Source organism: Tinamus guttatus, unplaced genomic scaffold (assembly GCF_059628265.1).
Source record: "Tinamus guttatus ecotype Peru unplaced genomic scaffold, ASM5962826v1 Tinamus_guttatus_pri_ptg000332l, whole genome shotgun sequence".
Classification (NCBI taxonomy): domain Eukaryota; kingdom Metazoa; phylum Chordata; class Aves; order Tinamiformes; family Tinamidae; genus Tinamus; species Tinamus guttatus.
The window spans coordinates 1,988,535-2,000,242 of record NW_028288866.1 but is presented as its reverse complement, the minus strand read 5'-3'; positions in this window follow the sequence as shown (position 1 = coordinate 2,000,242).

Here is an 11,708-nt window from a genome sequence, read left to right as displayed (position 1 = left end):
CCCCCTTTCCCATTTAATGTGGCTCCTGTTTTATCACCAGCTTTGATTTCCATAAATTAGCATCGGGAAGTGTGAAGCAGGGAAAGGTTTGGAGTGGGGACGGGGGAATGTCTTGTACCTCGGCATCCCCTCCCGCTGTGCCAGGGGAATTCTCAGTGTTTCCCTGGGGCTCCCATAGAAAAGCGGGCTGGAAGGGGGGACTTGGCAGAGAGGACCATGACCATTGCCTCTACTCGGTGCTGGAATTATTTTTTTTTTATTTTTTTCTGACTCCAAACTAGTGGCTTTTGGGTTGTCTAGTAGATAGAAACTCCTATTTCTTTTTGCGCCTCTAGATGTGACTTCAGGCAATGTCTTGGGGCCAATGTGCCATCGTAGGCAACAGCGTGCAAGCTCTGTCTTGCCCCAGTCTTTTACATTATTTTAAGCATCTATAAAGACAGTCAGTGCCTAATGCTTGTGACTGCCTCCAAAAACTCCAGTTGGAGACTGTGGTGGCCGGGTTGGGATGAGCTGTAGGAATGTGGGTGATGCGGAGCTGGAGGGGCGGGTGGGAGGCTGCTTTCCCTGGTGGCCTTCGCCCTGATGATGATGATTTCAAGTGCTGTGGAGTGCTGCAGGGGGCCAGGCCTTGTCACCGAGGCCGTGCTGGGCCGGTGCCCGCTCCTGTCCCCCGACGCGGGTTGTCACCCGCATCCCGACGATGCTGCGTGCGGGGGTGGCCCTGCACGGTGCGGGGGTGGCGGGTGTCCCCAGCGGCTCTGGACTAGTCCTGGCAGCCCCGAACCCCTCACGATGCCTCTCCTGGGCCTGGAGAGCGATGGGGGACACAGAGACGCTACTGAGCCCCACGGTGGCTCCTCTTTGGAGGAGGGTTATTCCCCCATGGGTTTCCAGTCCCACTGTGGAGCTCCAGGATGTTGCATTCCCCCAAATGGGATTAATTCCCCAAAGTTCCCGCTGCCTTTGCTGAATGGGTATTTTGGTCTGCTTTGAAGCAGGAGGAGAATGTGTAAAATGATAGAAACTGTTTCACTGTTTTTCAGAACAGTGCAAGGATGCGGTCAGGTTTGATCTAAGGAAAAGCAATTCCCAGTGAGCCTGTTCGGCTGCTGCATCCACATGAGCTCTGTGTCACCGTCACATGCAAAAGCCCCTGTCTTAAAATAACTCGGTGGAGGGTGGCTCGGGCAGGCACTGCTGTCTTGCTGTCCCACTGGGTCTTTTCCCATAGATATCCTGACGTGCTGAGCACAGAGAATGGCTCCAAGCCCAGCCTGGCACCTCCTGCACAGGTGGAAATATTTCCAGAAATGGATTTCTTGCTTTGAGGGGTGATTGAATCACTCAGCCACCTCCCGAGCAAGTTTTCCTTCAAATAAACTGGGGGGCCAGGGATGCACATGTGCATTATGGCATTTTAGTTCTTATCTAGGCCAGAGCCTTCATTTCCCTAGGGAAATGTAGTCCTAAGGGATGGAAGAAGAGACCAAAAATGTGATTTCTGTGGAGAAAACCACCCAGTTCTGCCTGCTGGGGCATGTGGCATCCTAATGATGGGGAGGAGAGGATGGTGGTGGGGAGGAGGGTTAAGAAGAAAAACCTCCTGTATTAAAACAGATCTATCTGCGTGCCTACAATTTCTCCAACCCCCTATTCCCTTTATTTATTTTATTTTAAACGAGCTGATTTTTTTGCTCGATAATCCTTTGAACGTTTCCTTTCCTCCACACACACAAATCCCTGCAGCTGTTAGGACTTCAAATCCTTCATCCATCAAGAGAGGCAAAGAAAAAAAGCGGGGGAAGGACGGCGAGCTGGGGGGATCCAAAGGGCCGCCCGGCATGCGTGGGAAAAGGAGGGAAAGGGCGGGAAGAGAGGCCGGCAATGCATCCCTGCCACATGAAATGGGGAGAGGGGGAATTGCTGGCACTTGTCGTATCATTAATCTGTCTAAAGTGGCTTTGATCTCTTCTGCTTTAATTAACTTATAATAATAATGTGATTATGGGTGTTTTTGGGGAAGAGGGAGGCTGGTGGGTGTGCGGTGCCGCCTGCTCGGACCCAGCTGGTGCCAGGGAGGGACTGGGGTCCCCAAATGGGGATGGGAAGCCCAAGGGGGGCAATTCGGGCTCTTTTGCACCCAATTTCTTCCTGGGAGAGAGGGGAAGGGCTCTAGGCGCTGCCCCCTTACCCTATATATGGGAGCATACAGGAGTGAAATGCAGTGATTTATCCTACATTCCCTATAGCTCCCCCTAAGCTTGGGGGTGGTGGAAAGCAGGGGGAAATGCCTTGGGGAATCTTTTCAGGATGCTTGCTGAGCAATTTGGAGCCTGCACCCAATTTTGGGGTGAAAAAATAATGAGCGGGGTGGAAAAACTGCCTTTGAGTTTAGTTGTCTGCACAGATCCATGTCCTTGTGTGGATTTGGGTCAGATTTATCCAATGGTGGGGGGGAAATGGGAAATGCAAATTTGGGCTCTAGTGGGTGTCTCCTCAGGCTACCCAGTGGTGCAGGAAGGAGCATTGCAAAGCAAAAATCCCCACATTAATGGCAGAGCCCCCAAATTAATCAGAAGGGAGAGGGTCAGCAGGGTGCAAACTCTGAGCTGTTAAAGCCACAAGTTGCTCCTTCTTCCATATTTTTAACACATTGAGCTCTTTTTTTGCAGTGCTTTTCCTAGAAATTCCCCAAATGGGTCATTTTGGCTTGGTACGGCTTGGAACAAATTGTCTGATGATGGATGGGGGACGTGTTGGCATCCACTGGCACCCAGCGGTGTTTTGAGACCTCATCGTGGGTCCCCATCGTGGGCTTGGCTCTTGCTGGCTGCGCTGGGGTTCCTGCAGTGGCAATGCCCCATTGGCTGCTGATCCCTTCCCGCGTCTTCCTCAGGAATGGGGCAGCTCAATGACCCAAAGAGGTGCAGTTTGTAGCTCCTCTCCTGCCCCCATGAAGGACCTTCCATCCCAGGTGAGCAGGGAGCTCCTGTCCTCCACCTTTCATCTCTGCTGAGTGGGATCTCCAACCCCCAGCCCCTCTGAGTGATGATCTCCCACCTAGCAGAACTGCCCCCATCTTCTGCCTTCAGCTCCTTCTGAGCAGGACCCCTCTTCTTCCATCTCCATCCCTGCTGACTGGGACTTCCCATATCCCACCAAATAGGACCTCCCACCTTCTACCTTTCACTCCTGAGCTGGATCTCTCATCCTCCATCCTGCCAAGTGGGGACCTTCCATCTCCCACCTTTTATCCCTGCTGAACCAAGCAGGATTGCCGATCTTCCAGCTCAGTCCCCACTGAGCAGGGTCCTCCCATCCCCAAGCAAGTTTTCCCTTCTCCTGCCTTTCATCCCCCACCCAGCAGGACCTTCTGCCCTCCATCCCCACCAAGGGAAACAGCCATCAGGCAGCCTAGATGTGCATGTGCCAGTGCCCCCAAAAGACATCAAGAGAAAGTGGCAGAGCTGGACACTGGGGTTTGGAGACCCCAAGTCGCTACAGCAAGAAAACAGCAAGAAAACAGCAAGAAACCTGAACATCCAGCAAGTGAGACTGGTGTGAGTTGAGCCTGCTCTCATCCTGGCCAGGATGAAACATCTCACCCGTGACTCCGTGTGCCATTAACGACACCACAGCTCAGCTGAGCTGGAATTGACCTGTGTTGTTGGCTCATTTGACCGGAACGGCACGGTCCATTTGCCCGTCTGTGCCACCACTATCGTAGCAGGATAGAAATGGGAGCAGGAGATGCTTCCTGCAGCGCTCAACAACTCGATTAAAATGAAATGCCTATTGATTTTGCAGTAAACATTTCTAGGGAACTCTCCTGCTCACACAGCTGAGATGATCAGCCCTAGAGGAAACCTGGTGGTTGGGAGTGGGAGGAGATGGTGGAAAGTAGCTGCCTCTGTGTTGGAGCCCAGCTGTATCCCCTCCAACCATGGTGTCTGCTAGCACCTTTAAACAAGGGTGAAGCCCAGGAGATGTTGCCTCCTCTGACCCCACCACGCTTGGGGTGGGCAAGAGGTGGACATATGTCTTCTCAGGTGGCATTTGACAGTACTACTGCTTTGGGTTTATAGGGAGCTTAACATTTCCCTTCCCACAGAGGATGGAGGCTCTGCAGCGTGATGGGTCACCGGGTCCTCTCTCCATGGGGAGCTTGGAACTGTCTTTCCCAGGTTGACGGCCCCAACGCTCGGAGAACATCTAACATCTAGCACTGGGGTGGCCACTGGCCTTGGTCAACCAGGTTGCTACAGAGATCTCATTGCGCCTGCTGGGCTGGGGAATGGACGGGCACCAGAACGGTGAAAAATCCCTAGTCTCACCCAAAGGAGCCGTGATTATCGGTGGTGGATGCCGTCTTGGTGGCCCTTGGTGAGCTGATGGGTTTGGGAGAATTGCGTTGGTCTGCGTGGATTTGGGTGTTGAGAGAGGGCTGAAGAAGGCTTTGCAAAAATGCAGTTGATTTCACCAAAACTCTCTCTATAAGAAGAGACAGAGACAGCAGAACTACCTTTTTTCATCTTTATTTTCAAATGAAATGAGTTTTTTTTCCTCCATTTTCCCTCTTTGAAGTATCTAATTCTGGATGTTATTGAAATGTATTACCCACCATTTCAGAGAAATTAAACCAAAGCACTCCAGTTGACCAGGCCAATCTTGGAGTTTTCCTTCAGAAAGATTGGGAAACCTTTTTTTTGCTCCTGCAGTGACTCCAGTTCCCTTATTCAGCTGAACAATCTACAAAATAATTAAAAAATAAAACAAAAATATTGTTGCAGATAAGCATCCATTTTGCTCATTGCTCTTCGTGCCCTTGCCAAGATTGCTGCAGATTGTTCTGAATTTGGGGCTAAAAGACAGCTGAATGGCTCCTTTCCAGGCTTTTCCCTCCCTTACTGGCACTAGGGAGGTCCTGAAGGCTCGAGCAACTTTTTATTAATAAAAAGGCAGAAGAAAGAGCAGAACTGCCGCGAGCCACTGCATAAATCTTGGGCAAAGCCACTAAGGGGAGACTTGCAGCTCAGTGACAAATTAAGCAGCAGCAGGATCGATGCTGTGATATTTATTAATGTATATATATACTTTATTTTTTTCCCCAACGAGCAGAAATTCAATGCACTTTGCAGCCCTATCGATGCAAATCCTCACTGGGGGAAAACTCAAGGGGGGATTTAACTGTGTGTTGGTACCTGGCTTGGGTCAGGGGCACCTTCTGGGATGGGAAGTAGCTGGAAGTGATTTCCTCAGCTCTGTAATAGGATTGCGGCTGGTGAACCTGGAATAACCCTCATTTTTGTTAAAGCAGTTGTATGAAAGTGCATCTCTATTAAAGCTGCCCAGTGTTCTTAGCTGACGACGGGGCCCGTTTGAGCCCTAACAAGACAGTGGCCGAGTGCGAGGGAGGCAGCCGGCACGCGAGTTTGATTGCAGTGTTGGGGAGACAGCGGGGAGAGCTTTGATGTTAGGTTTGCTGAGGGGGATACACCATGCCAATATATAATTTCCTTGAATTTTTGATGTTTGTGACCTCGCATGTTCTCCCCCCTCTGCTGAAGAATTGCATTAACTGATCCAGGGCTGCATTAGCTGCTCGGAGCTGGGAAATCGATGAGGCCCTGAGCCTAAAGTGGTGTAATCTGCTCCTGCCCTTCCCTTGTCCGTGCCCCCCTGCAGCCGTTTGGCCAGGGGAGACCATGTTATAGCTGGGGTTTGCCGTGGAAAAACGATTTTGGGGATATGTTCTCCGGGTTTGCAGACAGTCGGCGTGTCGCATTTAAAAAAAGAGCAATGCCAGGAATTTGCAAGCAGGGGAGGGAATTCATTTGGCAAACACTTGGCTGGGGCACTGTAATTCTCCCCTCTCTTTCCGCGCGTCAAACCCGGAGCCGGCTCGGGGTAATTTTGCGTTAATCAATCTCCTTTTAAGAGGCGCTCGAAGGACGTTCAAGGCCAGCGGTGGAAGCAGAGGCACCGGGCCAAGCGAATCCCGGCGCAGGCGCCGAGCGGGCGGCCGCCGGCTTTCCCGAATCCTCCAGGAGCCCGGCGTGGAAAAGCGGGTTAGGAACTCGTCCCAAAGCTTTAATGCAACCCCCTGAGTGGGTATATGGGGCAAAGTGAGCCAGCAAGCACATGCAAGATCGCCACGGTGGGTCTACCAGCCCCAGAACCCCCCAAAAACCGCTTTTCTGAGGTTCTGAGCCCCTCTATTTTTCCCTGGGGAAGTATTTTGCTCTTTCTCCTTTCCTTCTCCTGACTTACTTTTCCATTTGGGAAAATTAAAAATAAAATAATCCTTTATAATCTGAATATAGCCAATTTGAGGCAGCAGAAACTGCTAATGGGAGGGTATAAACATGCGTGATGGCATCCGGACATGCAGTATTGCAGGTGTTTCCTCCACGATCACCCAGGATATTTCAGTTATGGGATATTTAAGGATTTAATCCTCAGCTCCTGCATTGTCAGGCGGCTTAAGATGCTTTAATGCACTCGGCGGAGGAGGCTCGTGATGCCGTGGGTAATTAGGCCTCGTGGATGCCGGAGATCAAAGGCGCCGGCGAAAATGAGCGTACTCTGTTATCTCCATTTTATGGGGAAACTGAGGCTTAGGGAGGGGAAAACCTCCCCGTGGGCAATAGCCAGAGGAAGGAGGGGACACGGGAGTCCCGCGGCTCCGGATCTTCTTGTGCTGACTTGGCCCAACCACAGAACTTGCAGCCAGGATGTCCTCTCGCTCCAAGAGCGCTGGCTGCTCCTTGGGTAGCGTTGGCCCTTGGTGGAGTGTGTTTCCCAAAGCCATCCAAAGTCCGTGTTGGGTTAGGAAGGGGTATCTTGGCCCAAATGTTGGGTCACAGTTGACCTGGAGGGTCTCAGTGCGAAGATACTGTGGGGAATAGAGTTAGGATTGTGCTGTGTTGATGCAGGAATCTCTTTTCATACGTGAAAAGCTCAATATATATCTGGTTTGGGTGCTGCGCTCTTCAGGTAACCCAACCTGGTTGCACCTTGTGTGCTGTAGCTCCTCCCAAAGCTCCAGCGCCTCTGTAGAACAAGTTTCTGCAATGGCAAGACCATGTTGGGAACATCTGCATGTCACCCTTTAACTGCTCTCCTTGGCTAAAGAGGAGCAGAGGAAGGTGTCCTGCCCTAGAGGTGGCCCTCAGCTCCTCGTTTCTCCTCCATCCACCGTGGACGTTCGGCAGGTCTTGCTTCTCGTCCTTGCTGAGCAGAGCTGGGTTCCTCACTTGCCCACCCAAAGCTCCTTGCCCCAAGAGCCCTCCAGATACTATCCCTGACTCCTTCCTCGACGTAATTGAATTTGGCTTTGTGACCAGAGGGGAAAAAAAAAAAAAAAGCAGCCTCCTGACAACCAATGGAAAATAATTAGTGGCGTGTTGTGTCATTAAACACTAGACTTTAATTAAATCGTGGGGAGATAACTGCCTCAAATGACTGGAAGTCTGGAGCCTCTCAGCTGCAGAACACACAGTGTAATAGAGTAATCGGCCTCATAAACAGACCCCCGTCGGGTCCCTTCCCACAGCGCCATGAAGTATGAGCCAAGACCGGGCATTGCGTTGCATCCTCCACCTGGAAACCACCGTTAACCCTCTGCTTTTCATCATGGTGGAGCCAATGGGCTCTGGTTGGGTTTGGGCTTGGCTTGGGAGGACCCTGCTCTTCTTGTGTTGGCTTCCCCTTGTTCTGCATCCTCTTCGCTTCAGTCTTCCCATGGTGGCGTTAGACCCGGACCAGCCGCGAGCGTCACTGAGCTGAAGTGACCCATGAAAGGTGGCGTGGGTGGCTTGACTAGAGCTTGGTGGAGCACCAAGGCCACCGCGCTTGGCCCACCCATGGCCTTGGTGGCCTCCAGGTGCCCTTCCCAGCAGAACGAGGCGATGGCTGCGGTACCGGTGGGGATGACACCTGCCTGCTCGTGCTCTTACGGGGAGTGACGCGCCTGGCATCCTTGGCCACAGTGCTGCCGCTCCAGCTTCTCCCGCGCTTCCTCCATTATCTCCCGCTCTCAGCCCCTGCCGCCGGAGCAGCGTTGTTGGTTTTCCTTCCAACAGGCGCTTGGATTGCAGGCAAATCCAGGTGGGGATGGCAGCAGAGGGTGCGCGGGAGCAGGTGGCAGAGCTCGGCGTGGCTTTGCTCCCCAGCTCGGGCAGGAGGAGGGTTGAGAGGGAGCCTGGTCACGACTCCCCCCCTCCTTTTCCTTCCTCTTCCCCGTGCGCTTTTCGTGTGTGTTCTGCTCTCTTCCCTTAGGTTTTGCCACCAAATCACAGCTCCTCCAGGAGCTGTAAGGCTCTCGGGCACCCCAACCCTCTGCTGCTTCTCCATGACCTTCAAATTACATTTACCATCAGCACATATATATGTATATATGTATATATATATATATTTATATTTATATATACACATATATATTTTGCCACAGTATTTTTTTTGCAGCTCGCCCACTGTAACAAATTCTCCCCCACGTTACTGCGGTTCAGAAATAAACAGGAGCAGCTGACGGTTGCACTGTGGCCCAGTGTTAATTTTCGTGGCTTTCATGCTAGAACCCTTTTGGGTAATTCTGGGTCTTTTTTGTTTGTTTTTTGGGGATATTCTTCCCAGATTTTTGCCTGCAAAGCCAAGCTTGGGCCTCTCACACACGCACACCCCAGTGCTAAAGTCGCACCAAGGACGGCTCTTGCTACCACTGCTGCTGGGATTTAAGGCAGATTTTGCACAGGGGGTTTCCTCCCTTTTATTTCCCACTCCTCTAAGGAGATTCCTCCTCTCCAGGAGGAAATGAAGCCTCCAAATCACTGGTCATGCTGGACGGAGAAGGCAGCGAGCCGCTTGCAACCTTATTTATATCCACCCAGTGGATGGCGGCGACCTATTTATACAGCTGCTCTGGCGCTCCTCTCTGAAGCATAAAAATATATATATATTTATATATATATAGGTGTATATATATTTATATATATCTAGGTGTATATATATAGATATATACGTATGCACCTGGTTATATTTATGTGGCTCTTGGGAGGGTTCGTCCAGCGAAGTGACGGGCAGGATTGCAGCAGCACCAGGGAAGTTATCCCGGGTGGGAGGAAAACGGGAAGGTTTCCGGCTCTGCAAGGGTTCGGGGGGAAACCGTCCAAGCAGCTGAGCTGTTTTGTTTCCAGCACAGCTGAAACGTTGGTGTTTTTTTCTTTCCCTCTTTTTTGCTTGTTCTTTGGGTCTTTTCTTTCTTTTTTTTTTCCCAATTCCTGGAGAAAAAAATAAAAATAGAGAAAAAATTAAGCAATTTTTGGAAACAAAATGTCCTTTCCAGAAGAGGAAAGTGAAGCCTTCCATCGGCGCAGAGGGAAAAAGGCCAAGCTGATCCTTTCAAAAGGCTCTCTATTTTTAATTTATTTTGTTAGGTTTTTTTTCTCAATTTTTTTTAAACACAATGTTCAAACCCAGCAGAACCTTCCAACAGGCCTTGCTCCAAACCTGGCTCCCTGCAAGCCCGGCTGCATTGGGAATGACCCATCCTGCCTCACCAGTGGCTTTGCTGGAAGCTTTGCGTCTCCAATAGGGACTTTTCAGGCACATTTCCCTCTCTTTTTTTGAAATTATTTATATACATATATTTTGCATGCAATGTATGCACTAAATGCACACATCTCCCCCTCCCCAAAAAATTCTTTTCCAGCACTGGGGAGGCCTACGGGCATCAAAGTGCTGCTCGAGAGACATAATTCCAGCCAAGCAAATGTCCCCCAGCCCAAATGCATCAGGGCAGTGAAATAGGGGCCGCTTAAAAGCACCCGGCGCCAGGACAAGATTTAAGGGAATAATTACAGCCGGAAACACTGGCTGCATAAATCTTGGGCCAACTCTTTGCAGCTCGCGAGCGATGTAAAGGGCTGGGTTGAAAAACAGCACTTGGAGGTTTACAGGGTAAAATACCCACCTCTTTAGGGCTTTTGGGGGGTTTGTTTTCTGAACGGATGAGGTTGAGATGGTGAAGTGAGCTGAGCAGTTTTGCAGTCCTGGAGTGTATTAATGATCCAGCCCTAAAACGGCGGCCGCTAACGGGAAGCTGGAGCAGCCCCCTGTGCGGTCCTCTTGTCAGGCCATTAAAAAAGCATCATGGAAATTGCTTTAATTCCCTTCGGGATCTCAGGGCACCTGGGCTGCTGTCACTGACACTCAGCGTTACCTGGCCCCACTTGGTGATGGGATGAAAAGGAGCCAGGAGGTTTTGCAGATTTAGGGCAAGCCCGGAGGAAGCTCTGCAGAAAGAAAAAAAAATGAAAGAAGGAAAAAAGAGAAGAATGAAAAGTTCAGTTTTGGGGTGCTTTGGGGGTGTTTCAAAACAGGTGCTACTGGGGGCTGTCAGTGGAGGGGAGACAGTCTGGGGGGAAAAGGGTAAGAGGCGAGCACTTCCCTATGCACATGCATGGTGGCAATTAATTAAAAAGAGGTAATTTGGTAGAAAATGAAGCAACCTGCAAAGAAGTTCCAGGAGGGACTCACTGGGGCTATAGAGATTCCCAGTTCCATTGTGGCAGCTGGACAGAGGGGAGGAATAGTGAATTAAAGACCATGCAGCCCTGTGCATGGAGGGGGATTGGATGGAGGCGGCTGCTGCAACCCCATGGATGTAGGAGTCCATATCTCTGCCTGAATCCCAGCTCCCCTGGGACCTCACATCTTTCCCTGCATCCCATATCCTTCCACAGTCCCCACTTGTCTGCCTGTATCCCACATCCCTGCCTGCATCCTGCATTCCTACATAAACCGCACATCCTGCCCTGCCTCTGACATCCCTGCCTGGACTGCACATCTTCCCCTGCATCCCACATCATTCCCCAGCTCCCACATCCCTGCCTGCATCCCACATCCCTGCACAGACCACAGCACAGCCTCTCCTGCATCCTGCATCCCTTCCTGGCCCCCACACCACCCTCTACATCCCCCATCCCTGCCTGCCCTCCTGCACTGTTCCCCCCACCTGATTCCCACATCCCCACCTGGCCCCCATATCCCTGCTTGCATCCCACATCCCTGAATAGACCACCCCCACTCCCAATTCCGCATCCTTCCCTGGACCCCACATCTCCCCCTCCATCCCGCGTCCTCCCCTGCATCCCGCATCCCTCCCTGCCCGCATCCCTGCCTGGCCCACACCTCCCCACCTGCATCCCGCATCCCGGCTTGGACCGCCCGCCTCTCCCTGCATCCCGCCCCCGGCCCCTGCCTCCCTGCCGCATCCCAGCTTCCCGGAGCAGCCCATCCCCGCCTGCCTCCCGCATCCCGGCCGCTTCCCGGAGCATCCCGGTCTCCGCAGGGTTAACAGCTCCGGCGCGGGGCGGGGGGCCGGGGGCGGCAGCTCCGCTCTCCTGCCTCGCTGCCACAAAGCGGCTTAGAGGCGGCAGCGCGGCCGCGCGGCCGGGATTAACCCCCGGGATTAACGGGCCGGGGGGCGGCCGAGCCGCGCAGCAGCGGCCCCGGTACCGCGGGGCCCCCCCGGGGCGCGGAGCGGCCCCGGCACCGCCGACACCCCCGAGCCGGGCACCGAGGAGCAGCCCCGGCACCGCGGAGCATCCCCTGGTACCACGGAGCATCCCCCGGTACCACGGAGCATTCGCAAGTACCACGGAGCATCCTTGACACCGCGGAGCATCCCCCGGTACCACAGAGCA